Source organism: Phodopus roborovskii, unplaced genomic scaffold, assembly GCF_943737965.1.
Source record: "Phodopus roborovskii unplaced genomic scaffold, PHOROB, whole genome shotgun sequence".
NCBI classification, from domain to species: domain Eukaryota; kingdom Metazoa; phylum Chordata; class Mammalia; order Rodentia; family Cricetidae; genus Phodopus; species Phodopus roborovskii.
The window spans coordinates 16,754,917-16,772,168 of record NW_026126636.1 but is presented as its reverse complement, the minus strand read 5'-3'; the positions used below and the strand labels follow the sequence as shown (position 1 = coordinate 16,772,168).

Genomic DNA, 17,252 nt, shown 5'->3' with positions numbered 1-17,252 from the left:
AACACATGGGACCCATTAAAAGCAGTGCTAAGCAGAAAGCTCATAGCTCTAAATGCCCACGTGAAGAAACTGGAGAATACCCACACTAGAGACTTAGCAGCACACCTGAAAGCTCTAGAACAAAAAGAAGCAAAGTCAGCCAGGGGAATAGATGCCAGGAAATAATTAAATTGAGAGCTGAAATCAATAAAGTAGAAACAAACAAACAAAAAACTAAGAATCAATGAAACAAAGAGTTGGTTCTTCAAGAAAATCAACAAAATAGACAAGCCTTTATCCAAACTAACCAAAGGGCAGAGAAAACATGCAAATTAATAAAATCAGAAATGAAAAGGGGAACATGGAAAAAAGGAAATGGACAATTTTCTGGATAGATATCACTTACCAAAATTAAATCAACACCAGATAAGCAATTAAAATAGACATATAACTCCTAATGAAATAAAAGCATTCATCAAAAGCCTCCTAACCAAAACCAGTTCAGGGCCAGATGGCTTCAGTGCAGAATTCTACCAGAAATTCGAAGAAGAGCTAACACCAAAACTCCTCAAATTGTTCCACACAGTAGAAGCAGAAGGATCATTGAAAAACTTTTTTCAAGGCTACAATTACTCTGGTACACAAATCACACAACAACTCAAAGAGAACTACAGACCAACATCCCTCATAAATATTGATGTAAAAGTATTCACTAAAATACTGCCAAATCGAATCCAAGAACACATTAGAAAAATCATCCACTATGATCAATAGGCTTTATCCTATATGCAGGGATGGTTCAATATATGAAAATCTGTCAGTGTAACCCACCATATAAAAAAACTGAAAAAACAAAAACCACATGATCATCTCACTAGATACTGAAAAAGCCTTCAACAAAATCCAATACCCATTGGTGATAAAGATCTTGGAGACATCAGGGATAACAGGAACATACCTAAACATAATAAAGGCCATAAATAGAAAACCAACAACCAACATCAAACTACATGAGATTTCTCTAAAATCAGGAACAGGACAAGGTTGCTCACTCTCTCCATATCTGTTCAATATTGTAATTATAGCTAGAGGAATACGACAACAAAAGGAGATCAAGAAGATACAAATTGGAAAGGAAGAAGTCAAACTTTCACTATTTGCAGATGATATGATAGTTTACATAAGCAATCCAAAAATATCTACCAGGGAACCCCTACAGCTGATAAACACCTTCAGCAAACTAGCAGGATACAAGATAAACTCAAAAAATCAGTAGCCCTCCTATATATAAAAGATGAATGGGCTCAGAAAGAAATCATAGAGACATCACTGTGCACAATAGCCACAAACAACATAAAATATCTTGGGGTAACTCTAGCCAAACAAGAGAAGACCTGTATGACAAAACATTGAGTCTTTAAAGAAAAAAATTAAAGAAGGTACCAGAAAAAGGAAAGGTCTCCCATGCTCTTGGATAGGTAAGATCAACATAGTAAAAATAGCAATTTTACCAAAAACAATCTACATATTCAATGCAATCCCCGTCAAAACCCCAGCATAATTCTTCACAAACCTCCAAAAAAATAATACTCAACTTTATATGGAAAAAAACCAGGATAGCCAAAACAACCCTGTACAAAAAGGGAACTTCTGGAGGCATCACCATCCCTGATTTTAAGCTCTATTATAGATCTATAGTCCTGAAAACAGCTTGATATTGGCACAAAAATAGACAGGTAGACCAATGGAATCTAATCAAAAATTCTGATATTAACCCACACACCCAAAAACACCTGATTTTTGACAAAGAATCTAAACTCATACAATGGAAAAAAGAAAGCATCTTCAACAAATGGTGCTGGCACAACTGGATGATGGTGTGTAGAACCCTGCATTACAAAACTTAAATCCAAATGGATCAAAGGCCTCAACATAAATCCAGCTACACGGAACCTCTTAGAAGAAAAAGTGGGAGGTATCCCTAAATGAATTGTTTCCGAACAAAACACCAGTAGCACAGACACTGAGATTGAAATTAATAAATGGGACCTACTGAAACAGAGAAGCTTCTGTAAGACAAAGGGCACAGTTGACAAGACCAAACGGTAGCCCACAGACTGGGAAAAGATCTTCACCAACCCCATATCGCAGGCAAATGGATGGAACTAGAGGAAACAATCTTGAGTGAGGTAATCCAGACACAGAAAGGAAAGCATGGTATATACTCACTCATAAGGGAATATTAGACATAGAGCAAACGATTAGCAGCCTACAATCCACAACTCCAGAGAAGGTAGGAAGCAAGGAGGACCCTAAGAGAGAAATACATGGACTCCTGGATAAGGGGGAAAACACCAAGGTCTCCTGAGAAAATTGTGAACATGGGGGATGGGGGAGGAGGAGGAAGAAGAAGGGGGAGGAGAACATGAGATTTCAGAAAAATCAAATCTATGGAAGAATAGAGAAGAGCAAGAAAAGAGATGCCTTAATTTAATAGAGGGAGCCATTATAGGTTTAAAGAAAATCTGGCACTAGGGAAATATCCAGGAACAATGACCCCAAATAAGAATCTAAACAATGGTGGAAAGGGTGGGATGGAGGTGGCATGGGGGTTTGTGGGAGGCATGGAGGACAGGAGAAAGTAGGAACTGGGATTGTTATGTGGAATAATTATTTAAAAAAAACAGAAAGAAAAAACAGCTTAGAAATCCACAAGAGATCTTGGCAAGTGGTGAATAATGTCAGCACTCTAGAAGCAGAAACAGGAAGAATCTCTGTTCAGAAACAGGGGGACCAGGTTCTGCCTGGCCCATATTCCAAATGCCAAGACAACCAAGTCTACAAAGAGAAACCCCATATCAAAAAACAATACAATAAAAAAAAAAACTTGATGCCATGCCTTATTTCATTTAGACTTACTTAAGGAAAATTGGGAAGTATTTACTCAATAAAAAAATAATAAATGATATAGCTTTCTTTAACTGCCAGTAGATACTCATGTCGGTAAAGGAGACTTGTGGGACCCTTTCTCAGCCATAAAGAAATAGTAATTGTCCCAGTATAACACAGTTGCCTGTTCTTAGTACTTTCTTGACAGTTATGAGTCTCTGTATTACCCACTACCAACTGCAAGAGGAGACTTCTTTCTCCAAGTTGAGAGAGGTTAAAAAAAAATGATGACTCTAAACATGAGTATTTAGAAGGCAAATTAACAAAAAGATCATTAACAAAGTAGAACTAAGTTCTCTCCTTGGACTTATAATTCACAAACTTGAGATTTTGAACATGTGTGAATTTCTCTCCATGAGTCATGTTTCTAATCCAATCAAGAGAGGCCTTGGTTAGGTCCATATACAGTCATGGCTGTATTCCACCAGTACAAGCAACTTGCCTAGTAGGATGATATTGTATAATGTGGAGTCCAGGGGTAAATAAGGCATTTGACATCTCTTTTCTACCAGGAGCCTACAAAAGGTAGCCAGGAGGCTCTCTCTCTCTCTCTCTCTCTCTCTCTCTCTCTCTCTCTCTCTCTCTCTCTATCTATCTTTCTGATACACACACACCAAGTTTTTGGTGTCTTTAGCAACACCATGTCCATAGGGTGTTCCAGGCAAGAGCACTAGCAATGACCTGTTTTGTTTGGGGTGCATTTAGGGAATAATTGACCAGTAATTGCTGTGACCATTAGCCTGTGACTGAGAGCAGAATTATTTATCCATGAGGCATACTCTGTTCAAAGTTTTAAAATTATATTTCTTATTCACTTGTAAGACAATGGCATCTCCTGAGGCTTCTTCATACATTGTGCCTTTTGACTAACGCAACCTTGCCTACTCTTTTCTTTCTGCCTCATTCCCCATTGAACATCTAGCACACACTGATCAATGCCCCATACTTTATAATGCTTGTGTTCTACTATCTTCTCTTATTGTATTTTTTAAAACTTGGGATGTAGAATAATAGCTTCCCATGTACTTTCTTCATGGCCATCTCATTGGGATAGATCTTACAGTAGCCCCTCTCTTCTCTATCACTGGACCACATATCTTTAACACATTCTTCCTAATCTCTAATTTTGTATCACCTATATTCTACTATCCAAACTCTCTTCCTGAATCTCCCCACTAACGGTCCATTTTTGGCTTCCTGGCTTCCACATGTAGTCTTACTTGAACACAAAAAAAGCTACAAGTTTGAAGCTAGGACCCACATTCTTATTTACCCATGTGTCAGGTGATGGAAATCTAAGTTGATTCTATATGCTAGATACCATCATTAAGAAGCAATGAACATGGGGCTGGAGAGATGGCTCAGAGGTTAAGAGCACTGGCTGCTCTTACAGAGGTCTTGAGTTCAATTCCCAGTAACCACATGGTGGCTCACAACAATCAATCAATCAATCAAATCTTTAAAAAAAGAAGAAGAAGCAATGAACATGATGGGCAGGTTCTCATAGGTAGAATAGGAAGACCATGCCCAATGGTATTTACTCTGTATTAAATTTCCCTAACATTAAACCCTTTCTTGTATGATGTCCCTTAAAACATAGGCTATAAACAGATATGTAAAGGAATGAGAATCCTGAAGACAGTATTTCTCAATCTTCCTAATGTTGTGACACGTTAACAATATTCCTCATGTTATAATGTTCCCCCAACTGTAAAATAATTCTTGTTCTACATTATAACTATAATGTTGCTACTATTATGAATTGATATATATATATATATCATATTTTATGGAATCCCAAAGGGATAATGACCCAAGGCTTGAAAGACACTGCTCTAAAGGGAAGTGAAACATTTCATCCAGCAGAGAAGCTCCTAAAGCTCAGGAATAGAAAACTTAATAGCTTTGGGAAGTCACAGAAACTGGCAAGACTCACTAGTGCCCTCTTTCCTCAAGCATATATAATTACTAAGGACAGCTGACACTGGCAGACAAGTTGAGCTGCAAAGAAGATGCTCAGACCAACCAGGATGCAGACAACAGTCAAATTGCCTGGACCAGACTAGACAAGGCAAGAGAAGCTGCCTGGAGGAGGTAGTGAGTGGCTTGAAAGACATTTCCAACCTCCCTTGAGCTACTTTCAGGCTGTGTAGAAATCCACAGATTTCCAGTTTCATTAACTATCACCCTCCCAGAGTGATGCACTGGTCATTGATTCTTTGTGCTTCTCTAAGTAACCATTCAGCCACACTTTTGTAAGTCACTCCAATAAAACTCAGGAGACAGCTTAGTTTTAGAGAAAACTCAATTATTAAGAACACTGTTTGCTCTTTCAGAAGGCTCACTTTGAATTCCAAGCACCCTTACATGGTCACTCAATCTGGAACTTCAACTCCAGGGCATCCGGTGCCATCTTCTGGCCTCTGCTAGCACTAGGAACACACATGGTGCACAGACATATACGCAGACAAAATATCTCTAAATAAGAAAGCAAACAAAATCCTTATCAACTCACCAATGAAGTGTTGTCAATTTCCCAACTTTTGTTTGTCATTGTGTTTTGATGTTGTTGTTTTTTGATTTTGTCTTTCAAGACAAGGTTTCTCTGTGTAGCTTTGGAGCCTGTCCTGGAACTGACTGTAGACCAGGCTGGCCTCGAACTCACAGAGATCTGTCTGCCTCTGCCTCCCGAGTACTGGGACCAAAGGCTTGCACCACCAACGCCTGGCTATTGTTGTTGGTTCTTTATCTGTGCTAAAAAGATGGTTGGCAATGTATCTTCAGGAACAGTATCACACATCACTAGAGTGATTTCAAAAGTCCATTCTCTATTTCTCACTCCCACATCAGTGTTTGATCTACTTTCCCCATATTTATGCCAACATTAGTTGCATTTCTATTCCTGATGGTTGTCATTGTATCTACGGCATTGTGGAGGCTTAAGGAATCCTTTACATTTCCCTAACAGATGTAAAACTTTTTTTGTTTGGTTTTAGTCTGGGTTTGTTATTGTTTGCTCATTTGATTTATTTTAGTAGTGCTATTTTTACATTTTTATTTTTGAATTCATTATATAATTAGAACATTTATCCTCCTCTCCCTTTCATCTCTGCAAATTCTCCCATATACCCTCCATACTTGCATTCAAATTCATGGCATCTTTTTCATTAATTTTTATTGTATATATGTATGTTTATGTATATACATACATAATCATAAATAAACTGCTTAGTCCAAACAATGTTATTTGTGTGTTTTCAATGATGACCATTTGGTATTGATAAAAAGGGTTAGTTTTTCTTTTCCTGCTTTCAGCACCTCCCAGTTGCCTGTAGTTCTCTGTGTAGGTTTGAGGCATTGTGGGCTCCTCCCCATCAACTTTGGTTTGCTCATTGTTCTTGTCTTGGTCCAGCTCACATTTGGGAGGACATGTTGGTGAGATTTTATAGAAAAAGCTGGCATTGGTAAGTGTGATAATTATTCTTGGTTCTGAACTTGGCTATCTATGGAATGAACTAAAATCCAGAATTGAAAAGCACACCCAAGAGACATTGTTTTTGCTTGTTTTGAAAGTGACTGAATCCACTTCCAGGCTAGAACATTGAGATAATAAGATAAATGCTAATAATATATATCTTGACACTGAAGAACACACAGATTTGATCAGGATAGTGAGACCATAAGACACACCTTTAATCTGGGCCACACTTCTGCTGGAATACTATATAAATACATGGAAATATGAATCATTTTTATCTCTGCCTGCTGGTTGGCTCATATTCTTGCTAACACATCCATTCCTTCACTGATATTGAAGGCTACCTCTTTGAGATTCCAGCATGTCCTGAAGAGCAGCTGAGACATCCAGCCTTGCAGAATAAGCAACTACTAGACTTTTTGGACTTTCTGTTACAGCAAGACATTGTTGGATTAGCTGGACAGCAACCTGTAAATCATTGCAATAAATCCCCAGCGTGTGTGTGTGTGTGTGTGTACATTCTATATGTTCTGTTGTTATAGAGAACCCTGAATAATATACTGAGATACAAACTCCCTGATTAAAATGATTCTTGAGCCTTGGATGCAGGAGTGTTTTACAGATGTATCCAGTGGACCTAGGCTCTACAACTTTGTGTTTTGATCAGTTATGGATGTTTGCAGTGGTCTTTGCTAAATATAGAAGTATCTTGGAAGAGGGGTGTTTGGATTACCTGTGGGTACAAGGAAAACTGTTGTTATTTGTTAGGTATTATGATGGTTTAGTAAAGTGATAATTGTTTGTTGTCATGCAAGACTCATGCTTTCAGTAGCACTGGTAGGTAGTTAGATATTCAGTACCAGCCATAGTTTCTCATTTGTTAAGAGTATCATAAGTTCAACAGAGACCAACAAGTATGCTTGCCACTACTACACTCTTAAGGCTATTATGCCAGGATGACAGTTTTGACGTGGTTCATAGGCACCGTAGCTGGCTTTGACTTTTGTTTAACTCCCTCTTTTTAGAAAGCTTGCATGGTGACTCTCATATCATGGGAGCTATTACTCAGGGAACAATTTACATTGCTTTGAGACAATGTCTACTTTCAATATTCACCATATAGTCATGGCTGGCCTTGAATGCAGTTTCCCTTGCCCATACTTCCTGCATACTGGGTTAAAAGGCTTTCATGATCTTGCTCTACTAACTTTTTGTTATTATACCTTTTGTTTTGCTTTTTTGTTTTGTTTTGTTTTTTTGAGAGAGGGTTTTGTTGTGTAGCCTTTGCTGACCTGGAACTCTGTAAACAAGGCTGGCCTGGAACTCACAGAGATCTGCCTGACTCTGCCTCCTGAGCATTGGGATTAAAGGTGTGCCACTACCACCTGTCCTGTAACTGTTCAGCCTACATGATAGAATTGAGCGATCCATTGGGTCTGTTTACTGACATTAAAGACAAATTACACTAAACAGGACATTCTAATTAAAGTCATTGAATTTCCAGGTAAAAATATACCAAATTTCAAAAATATGAAATAAATATGTAAACAAAACATCAGTAGCAATGTAACTGAAGCTGGTATAAAATCGTGTCCTTAAAATAACTCCATGGCCAGAATTACAGGATCTTATCAGAACTCCAGAGAAAAACTAACAGCAAAGTGACTTAAAACACTTCTTGACAGCTGGATGGTGCTAGCACATGCCTTTAATCCCAGAACTCGGGAAGCAGAGGCAAGAGGAGCTCTGCAAGTTCAAAGCCAACCTGGTGTTCAGAGTTCCAGGCAGTCAGGACTACACAGTAAAACCGTTTCTAAAAAATAAAATACATTTTACCTGTAGATTGCTTTTGGTAAGACTGTCATTTTTACTGTGTTGATCCTACCTATCCAAGAGCATGGGGGATCTTTCCATTTTCTGACATCTTCTTTAATACAGGTCTTTCACTTGTTTAGTTAAGGTTACTCCCAGATATTTTATGTTCTTTGTGGTGATTGTTAAGGGTGATGTTTCCTTGATTTCCTTCTCAGACCCTTTATTGTCTATATATGGTAGGGCTACTGATTTTTTTTTTAATTAATCTTGTATCCTGCCACTTTGCTGAAGGTGTTTAACACCTGTAGGAGTTCTCTCGTAGAATGTTTCTGGTAACTTGAACTATCGTATCATTTGAAAATAGTGAAAGTTTGACTTCTTCCTTTCCAATTTGTATCCTCTTAATCTCCTTTGTTGTCTTATTGCCCTAGCTAGAATTTCAAGTACAGTATTGAAAAGATATGGAGAGAGTGGATAGCCTTGTCTTGTTCATGATTTTAGTAGAATCGCTTTATGTTTCTCTCACTTTAGTTTGATGTTTACTGTTGGCTTGCTGTATGTGGTTTTTATTATGTTTAGGTATGTTCCTGTTATACCTGATCTCTCTAAGACCTTTATTATGAAGGGGTGTTGGATTTTGTTGAAGGCTTTTTCAGCTTCTAGTGAGATGATTGTGTGTGTGTGTGTGTGTGTGTGTGTGTGTTTGTGTTTTTGTTTATTTTTTCAGTTTGTTTATATGGTGGGTTACACTGACAGAGTTTCACATGTTGAATCATCCCTGCATCTGGGATAAAGCCTACTTGATCATGGTATATGATTTTTCTGATGTGTTCTTGGATTCAATTTGCTAGTATTTTATTGAGTATTTTTGCATCAATGTCCATGAAGGAGATTAGTCTGTAATTCTCTTTCTTAGTGTCGTCTTTGTGTTGTTTGGGTACTGTGGTAATGTAGCCTCATAAAAACAGTTTGGCAATGTCCCTTCTGTTTCCATTGTGTAGAATAATTTAAGAAGTATTGGTATTATCTCTTCTTTGAAAATTTTGTAGAATTCTGCATGGAAACCATCTGGCCATGGGCTCTTTTGGGTTGGAAGCCTTTTGATGACTGCTTCTATTTCCTTAAGAGTTATAGGTCTATTTAAATTGTGGTCTTGATTTAATTTTGATATGTGGGACCTATCAAGAAAATAGTCCATTTTCTTTAAATTTTCCAATTTGTTGAGTACAAGTTTTTGAAGTATGATCTGATGATTGTCTGAATTCCCTCAGAGTCTGTTGTTATGTTCCCCTTTTCATTTCTGGTTTTGTTAATTTGCATTCTCTGCCTTTTGGTTAATTTGAATAAAGTTTTGTCTATCTTGTTTATTTTCTCGAGAACCAACACTTTGTTTCCTTGATTCTTTTTATTGTTTTCTTCTTTTCTATTTATTTGATTTCAGCCCTCAATTTGATTATTTCTTGGCATCTACTCATCTTGAGTGAGTTTGGTTCTTTTTGTTCTAGAGCTTGCAAGTGTGCTATTAAGTCACTAGTGTGAGATTTCTCCATGTTCTTTATTAGGCACTTAGTGCTATGAATGTTCATTTTGGCACTGTTTTCAAAGTATATCCAATAAGTTTGGGTGTGTTGTGTACTCATTTTCATTGAATTCTAGAAAGTCTTTAATTTCTTTATTTCTCCATGATTCAGGGGTAATTCAGTTGAGCACTGCTCAATTTCCATGAGTCTGTGAGCTTTCTGCAATTAGTGTTGTTGTTGAATTATAACTTTAAGCCATGGTTATCCATTAAGATGGGGGGTATTCCAATTTTTTTGTATGGGGTAGATTTTAGAAAAGGGTTCTATGAGATGCTGAGAAGAAGTATATTCTTTTGTGTTTAGGTGAAATGTTCTATAAGTGTCTGTTAAGCCCAGATTATCCATAAGTGATAAAAAAAAATGACATCTTGAAATTCACAGGCAAGTAGATGGAACTAGAAACAATCATTCTGAGTGAGGTAACTCAGACACAGAAAGACAAACATGGTATCTTCTCACTCATAAGTGGATATTAGACATAAATCCAAGGATAATCAACCTACAGTCTTAAGCTCCAGAGAAGCCAGGAAACAAGAACCTTAAGAAGGACATACATGGATCCCTCAGAAAAAGGAAAATAGACAAGATCTCTTGAGTAAATTGGGAGCATGGGGTGATGAGGATAGTGGTAAGAGAGTAGGAATGGCAGAAGGGGAGGAGGGAGGAGAAAATGAGGCATCAGGAAGGTCTAGTTGGGGGAAGGACAGAGAGGGAAAGCAAAGAAAGTGATATCTTGATAGAGGGAGCCATTTTGGGGATAGGGATAAACCTGGAACTAGGAAAATTCCCAGGGATTCAGAGGGGTGACCCTAGCTAAGAATCTAAGCAATAGTGGAGAGGGTACCTTAATTGTGCACTTGCCCTGTAATCAGAGTGATGTCTACCTTAATTGACATCATTGAGCCTTCATATGGTAAGTGATGGAAACAGATGCAGAGATTCACAGCTGAGCACTGGACCTAAGTCCGTGAGTCCAGTTGTAAAGAGGGAGGAGTGATAATATGAGCAAAGCAGTCAAGACCATGATGGGAAAAAACTCAGAAACAGCTGACCTGAGCAAGTGGGAGCTCACTGACTCTGGACTGACAGCTGGGGAAGCTGCATAAGACAGAACTAGGCCCTCTGAATGTATCTGACAGCTGAGTGGCCTGGGCAGTTTGTGGGGCCACTAGCAGTGGAAAACGTATTTATCCCTTGTACATAGCTTATTCCCTATGAAGGGATACCTTGCTCAGCCTAGATATGGGGTAGGGGTGGCCTTGGTCCTGTCTAGAGGGATGTAACAGAGTTTGATGATTCCCCATGGGAGGCCTCACCCTCTCTGAGTAGTAGATGGGGGTAAGGTGGGTAGAAAGTGGGTTGAGCAGGAGGACAGGAGGGAGTGAAAATAGGAATTTGTTTGTAAAATAAAATTGCTTTTAAAAAAAAACCTTCTTGGACAAAGAATAAGAATACGAAGAAGAAGAAGAAGAAGAAGAAGAAGAAGAAGAAGAAGAAGAAGAAGAAGAAGAAGAACAAGAATCCCCCTGACTCTTAATATTACCTGATATTAAACCAGATAATAAGTGGCACTTGGTGGCATACTCATTTTATTCCATCGTTTTGGAAGCAGATATAGGTGAATCTCAGGAAATTTGAGGCCATCATTGTATATAAAGGGAGTTCCACAGAGAAACGCAGTCTTGAGAACATAAAGAATAAACCCCACCAGATATCAATACAACCAAAAAGAAATAACTGACTGATACAGTCATTTTAAAAAGTTTTGTCCAGGGCAGCATGGACAAAAGCACGCCGAAGGCAGAGGCAGACAGATCTCTGAGATTTTTAAGGCCAGCCTGGTCTACAATGGGAGTTCCAGGAAAGCAAGGGTAACAATGAGAAACCCAATTAAAAAAATAATTACTTTGTTTCTATTTTTAACTATTTCACACATTTCACACACATAATTATACAGACACACACTCTGTGTGTGTTTGTGTGTGAACGCCTCAAATACTGACTATTCTTACTTCCTACCTATCTCATATCCTGGTGCACACCTCCAACTAATCTTTATGTTGTGTTCATCTCTATTGATTTTGCTCGGATCCACTGAGATTGACCATCTGTGAGACTGTGGTTTTGGAGCCTGCTGGGCTGAGCAGAGGACTGCAGCTAAAGACAGTTATTCTTCTCCTACAATCCATCCATAGACAACATTGGAGGGGTAAAGGGTGGGGGGTCCTGTGAGCCTGTCCCTTTCCTAGACTGACTATGGTCTAGTGTGAGGTCAATGCAGGTCAGTACACTTGCTATTGATTACTGATTACAACAGCTGTATGGAGTCTAGAGAATGGCGTGTCTTAGCCCTCCCTCCACTTTCCCTTCTCATTTCCTTTCCTCCTCCTCTTCCTCGGTGTTCCCAGAGCCATAGATGGTGGTGTGACTGACGTTTTTAGGTCAGGAAACACATACCTTACTTATTTTCTGCATCTGGCTCGGCATGAGTTTCTGCATTCACCGCTGCTTTAAAGATAAAAAAATAAGTTGTGTGTTTTATCTCAAAATACCTTTAGTATGAATCACAGAAGACAAACTTGTTTCTGGAACAGTAAAATGAGAAGATCACCATCTAGTGGTGAGAGCTGTGCACCTCAAGATGAACTCAGCCTTGGGCTGTTAGCAATGCGCTGACCGCTGAATTCGGATACACCTATTTTCCGAATCCAAGTTCCTGAAATGTCTCTCCCCAAGTCACAGTTGCAGCGTTTGGTTTTGGTTTGTCATGTTTCTGTTGGCGATGGGACCCTGGCATCTGAATTTAGCCTGTTATCGTTTGGTGTAAGAATGTAGCCCGGGAGGCTGGCAGTCAAGTCGAGGCTATGCTGTCTTTTCTCTGAATGTTCCAGAGCTCACTGTGGGGTCAGATACCGGGGTGCAGCGTCCTCCTGGATGCAGCTCTGGTCTAGGCTGGCTGCAAGCGTGTGTGGAGTCTGTGCAGAGCGGGTCCAGGGCAGCCTGACAGCTGCAGCTGTGTGGAAGAGGCGGGTCTCAGTGGAGCGGGGACACTAAACCGGAAACAGCGGTTGGGAGGATGTCGGACTTTAGATGAATGTACTGGGAGGATGGAGAAGTGGAAGGGGTTAAAGACGTGACGTAAACGGAAGCTGGGAGACCTAATGAGCGAGGACCAGGAAGTGGACTGAGGAGCTGCAGACAGCAGTGCCCGTTACCCATCCCCTGTCGCTGCTCCGGGTCCTGCACGGTGTAGAATCCTGTGCTGCAGATCTGGGTGCGGAGGGCACGGCGGGTGCCGCGGGGACCTGAAAACTCCGGAGCCGCAGTCTCCACGCGGGGCGGCCTGGGAAAGTGACAGTCAGCAGCGCAGTGGCGGGAACCGCAGCCCGGCGGCCCTGGAACCTCCCAGGTGAGAGGAGCTGCGGGGCTGGGACCCAGGAGGGAGGGGACCGGGGGTGCGAGCAGTTTCTCTGCTGTCCGTAAGGAAGTGGACATTGCTGTGGATGTCTTTCCCTTGTCGGAAATTTTTAGATCATAGGAACTGTACAAATTCTGATTCTTCTTTTTCATTGATCTTCACTGCCAAAATATTATTATAAAAATAATGTAATAGAATATTTGAATTCGTGTCTTGATATTTGCAAACACGGTTCTCCTTGCTACAGTGGAAAGGACAAAGCTCTTTAAATTCTTATTTGTTCAGGCTAACTTCCATGTTCAACCACTTCCTTATTCAACATAGTGGCACTTACAATTAGGGGACTTGGACTCCCGGAGAGTTTGTATATGCTTGTCATGAAAAGAATGCCTGCAAATGTAACTGAATCGGAAAATATAGTTTTTGCAAGCCCATAGATATGGATGTAAACATTAACATTTAAAGGTAAACTTTTTATCCACTATTATTTTATCATCTGAGAAGTATTCACTGTTTTATGTAAATACAGCATTCTGAAAAATTTGTCAAGTTTGTTTGCACACACCCTTAATCCCACCGCTGGGGAGGCAGATGCTGGTTGACCTCAGTGAGTTGGAACTCAGCACGGTCTCTATAGGGAGTTCCAGGACAGCCAGAGCTTCGTGGCTAGACCCTATCTCAAAAATAAATAATTAAATAAAAATAAAGAAAAGAAAGGGAAGGAAAAAAAAAAAAGAAGTGCGTCTTCTTGTGCTGAGTTCTTAATGTGCAACTGAAAAGGCACAGTATGCTTTTTTATAGTATTAAGCCACAATATTTTCACAGTTAGAACAGGCATTAAAAAGCACGTGATGGTAGTGACCACACCTTTAATCCCAGCATTTGAGAGGCAGAGGCAGAGGCAGGTGGATCTTGGAGTTCCTTACCAGCCTGCTCTAGAAAGCTGGGGCTACACAAAGAAACACTTATCTTGGATGGGCTGGAGGTGGGAGAAAAAAAGAATTGGAAAGGTATTATTGTTTATAGTAGTACTAGAAAGCATCTCTTAAATAATTAATCACTCATCTACATCAGAAAAATGTCTGCAATAGTTTTTTCTCTCCTTGGTCAAAGAAAAGCACTCTGTCCTAGATACATGACCAAACTGTTTTCTTTTCTTCTTTCCTCCCTCCCTCCCTCCTTTCCTTTCCCTTTCTTCAGTCTGTCTGTCTATCTTTTTTTTTGTGTTTGAGATCTGATTTCATTGTCTGTCTCAAAACTGACCAGATCAGTCTGGAGCTCGAAGACCCACCCACCTCTATCTCCCCATGTCAGACATTAAAACTGCTACAACACAACCTTTCTAACTGTTGTGTTTTATTTTGTGGTCTGATGACAGCCAGTGGTGTGGCTGGACTTTTCCCAGGAGGAAGGGCAGTGCCTGGACCCTGTTCATTTTGTACAAAGACTGGATGCTACAGAATTGCAGCAGTCTGCTTTCTGTGGGTGGAAATAGTTTGCTTGTCATCTCCCTTGCTCCTGCTCAGAGTTTTTTGACAAATTAAGCTGCATGTGTGTGTCCCTTTGAGAAGCATGAGGCTTCCATCATCTTTGGTCAGATAAATTCAGAATCTCACTAGTGTGTAATAGTCTCATCCCATTCATTTAGTCCTGAGATTTGACTGAGCTATGATTGGCAGTGGCATTCAAGTTACACTAACTGAAAATGCTTTCTAGATATGTTCAATATTGATACCGCATGGTAATTGAGGGATCATTTGTATAATCCTGTATTTAGTTTTCTCTTCCTCTACTGAGCACAGTACTGTATTAGAAATCCAGGCTACTGAACAATCTCTTTCTCATATGCAGGGTTCACTGATCACCCAGACCTGCTCACCTGTGCAACAGAACAAAGAGGCCTAAAAGGTAAAGAGGGAGGGGAAGTAGCTAAGGATGCAGGTATGGTGGAAAGGTTGATGAAGGGATGGCAAGGGCTCAAGGAATAGAATGGCTAGGTCATGTGCTTAATTTATTTAACTTGAGCATTGCTTAATTGATTATACTCCATATTGATTCCCAGAGTGGCTTGATTTCTGTCTGTGGCATTTTTATTCACTGTGCTTTTCTTCTTGATTTGTTGCTGGTTGGATTATTGGCAGTAATTTTTTTCCTTCTGTGTGAGAATTAGTGATTTGCTGTCTTGTCCATGGATGATTACTTCCCATTTCTCTGGGATTTTCTATTCTTCACATGAAATTTATTATTTCCCATATTCTCATTTGTAAATCCTCTGATTCTCCAGCAAAAATATTGCCTCTACTTATTGTCTGTCTGTAAAGCTGCTTTAGTGAAATCAGTTATGGTTACTCAAGACTATCTTGAAATGCACTTATGTCTCCATCAACTTTAAGTATTTTTTTTTTTTTGGATGTAATAATATTGTTGATGGTGATTTTCTCTTCAAGCTTTCTTTTCAAGTCTTTCCATGTTCTCCTGGATTTGGGATCATTGTCTGGACACCTAGTCATATTCTTTTCCTTGAGTCTTTTCATGTGGTTTAATATTGTTCTTTCACAGCTTTCAGTATTAATTCTTTCACTTTCTTTTTGATCCCTTAATATGAAAGGACAGCAAGTCATCTATTCCTTGTTCCTGAAAGAGAAACTTAAAGAAGAGAAAGAGAAAGAAATGGCTGATTCTCCAGTAAGCATGTCCCAGGTCAGTGGTCATGTCCACTACTTTTCTAGAAATGTTGTATATTCAGACATTCCAAGCCTTTAATTTTCTGCCTCTGATAATATTTAAAATTTTATTATGAAAAGTATGTTCAAACAACAATAAAAATCACTCACTGAAATTAACTAGACCTAAAATCTATACAACTAAATGTATGTTTATGCAGTTAGAGCTGTCATTGGGAACAGAAAGCCCTGCAACCTCACATGAGATTTTATATTTTTGCTATCAAATATATTTTTATGAACTTATCCACCACAAAAAAAGAAAGTCTATGACAGAATTAGAACTAGAAAGGCAATTAGCTTTATATTCTTTTTCATAACTGTTTTTCATTACCTGAATTCAGTCCTACCTCAACCTTGATATTTAACCTTTCTTGGTCTCCTTTCTCCATATTCTGCTGTGCCCACATGTATGTTTTTTCCATATATGCATATTGTTGGCTAGATTCTGCATATCAGGGCAAATATCTCACATTAACTTATGACCTGTAATTTTGAAAACATTCCCAATTTAACACATGAACAACAACAAAAAAAATGTATTGAAGCAAAATTCTGTAGAGGATGGACTGTTTCTATATTAGTGAGTGAGGGCTCCTGTGTCATGTAGGTTCTGTTTATGGTATCTGTCACATTTTGATTCATTGAAACACATGGAATAGTTGCCACAACATCTTAGCATATGTGGAATTAGAAGAGACATAGCTTGGTTTTTAGTGCTAAGTAATACTTGGATCGTACTATTAAACATTTAAGCACACTTGACAATGCAGAAAATGGTTTGACCTTAACATGAAACTGATGTTCTTGAGTATAGATTCAGATTGTAGTCTACTAGTATTTCTCTTTGGTATTTAATATCACAACAGTGATGATATGGCCTTGAGTTTGTTGACACTGGCCATCTGTTTCTCTTAGGGGAATTGCTGCTCACATCACTCACTTGGTTAGGATGCTCAGTGTTACCTTCTCAAACCACAGAGATCAGTTTTTTTGTTTTTGGTTTTTTGGGTTTTTATATATAAACATACATGTACATATACATAGTTTTGTTTTCAAGGCAGGATTTCTTTGTGTAGCTCTGGCTGCTCCTGAAAATAGCACCGTAGACCACACTGGCCTCAAACTCCCAAGTGATGGTATTAAAGTCATGTGCCACCACATCTAGCCTGAGATCAGTATTTTTCTCTTTTTCTTTTAGCCTCAAACAAGATACCAGTGTGCAGCCCTTTCTGCCTGGGTCTTAGTATCTGGAGTGCATCAAGAATAGTGTCTTGGGGTGTTGACTAATCAATGTGCAGAAGTCATCA

General features: G+C 39.2%; 1 protein-coding gene across 1 annotated transcript in view; it reads left to right on the top strand.

Annotated features, from left to right (window-relative positions):
- Positions 1–13,094: 13,094 nt before the first annotated feature.
- LOC127238528 (zinc finger protein 420) overlaps positions 13,095–17,252 on the top strand; it is a 31,626-nt gene continuing 27,468 nt past the window's right edge. Inside the window, exon 1 of the mRNA XM_051207139.1 lies at positions 13,095–13,210. The gene's annotated coding sequence lies outside the window, so the exon portion shown is untranslated. The remainder of the gene's footprint in view (positions 13,211–17,252) is intronic.